The sequence below is a fragment of the Arachis hypogaea genome, chromosome 14 (genome assembly GCF_003086295.3).
Source record: "Arachis hypogaea cultivar Tifrunner chromosome 14, arahy.Tifrunner.gnm2.J5K5, whole genome shotgun sequence".
In the NCBI taxonomy this organism is placed as follows: Eukaryota; Viridiplantae; Streptophyta; class Magnoliopsida; order Fabales; family Fabaceae; genus Arachis; species Arachis hypogaea.
Genome location: NC_092049.1, coordinates 36,215,514 through 36,216,658, shown reverse-complemented (window position 1 = coordinate 36,216,658; position 1,145 = coordinate 36,215,514). Strand labels below are relative to the sequence as shown.

General features: G+C 40.6%; 1 non-coding gene across 1 annotated transcript; it reads right to left on the bottom strand.

Annotated features, from left to right (window-relative positions):
- Positions 1 to 374: 374 nt before the first annotated feature.
- On the bottom strand, positions 375 to 482 carry LOC112746554 (small nucleolar RNA R71). The gene has a single exon (XR_003174433.1). It is a non-coding gene; the product is annotated as a small nucleolar RNA R71 (small nucleolar RNA).
- Between the last annotated feature and the right edge of the window lie 663 nt (positions 483 to 1,145).

Sequence of the window (1,145 nt, the reverse complement as noted above, 5' to 3'; positions counted from 1 at the left end):
ATGCAAGGAAGGTGCTTGGTGACTTTACTGCACCTACTCCTGATTTCTATGGGAGAAGCATCTCTATCCCTGCCATTGGAGCAAACAACTTTGAGCTTAAGCCTCAATTAGTTTGTCTAATGCAACAGAATTGCAAGTTTCATGGACTTCTATTGGAAGATCTTCATCAGTTCTTAGCTGAGTTCTTGCAAATCTGTGACACTGTCAAGACCAATGGGGTTGACCCTGAAGTCTACAGACTTATGCTCTTTCCTTTTGCTGTAAGAGACAGAGCTAGAACATGGTTGGATTCACAACCTAAGGAAAGCCTGAACTCTTGGGAAAAGCTAGTCAATGCCTTCTTGGAAAAGTTCTTTCCACCTCAAAAATTGAGTAAGCTTAGAGTGGAAGTCCAAACCTTTAGACAGAAGGATGGTGAGTCCCTCTATGAAGCTTGGGAGAGATACAAGCAATTGATCAGAAGGTGCCCTTCTGACATGCTTTCAGAATGGAGCATCATAGGAATCTTCTATGATGGTCTGTCTAAACTATCCAAGATGTCATTGGATAGCTCTGCTGGAGGATCTCTTCATCTGAAGAAGACGCCTGCAGAAGCTCAAGAACTCATTGAAATGGTTGCAAATATCCAATTCATGTACACTTCTGAAAGGAATCATGTGAATAATGGGACAACTCATAAGAAAGGAGTTCTTGAGATTAATACTCTGAATGCCATATTGGCTCAGAATAAAATATTGACCCAACAATTCAATGTGATTTCTCAGAGTCTGTCTGGAATGCAAGCAGCAACAGGCAGTACTAAGGAAGCTTCCTCTGAAGAAGAAGCTTATGATCCTGAGAACCCAGAATGGAAGAGGTGAATTACATGGGAGAATCCTATGAAAACACCTATAATCCTTCATGGAGAAATCATCCAAATCTCTCATGGAAGAATCAACAGAGACCTCAACAAGGTTTCAACAACAATAATGGTGGAAGAAATAGGTTTAGCAATAGCAAGCCTTTTCCATAATCTTCTCAGCAACAGACAGAGAATTCTAAGCAAAACCCCTCTGACTTAACAACCATTGTCTCTGATCTAATCAAAACCACTAAAAGTTTCATGACTGAAACAAGGTCCTCCATTAGAAATTTGGAGGCACAAG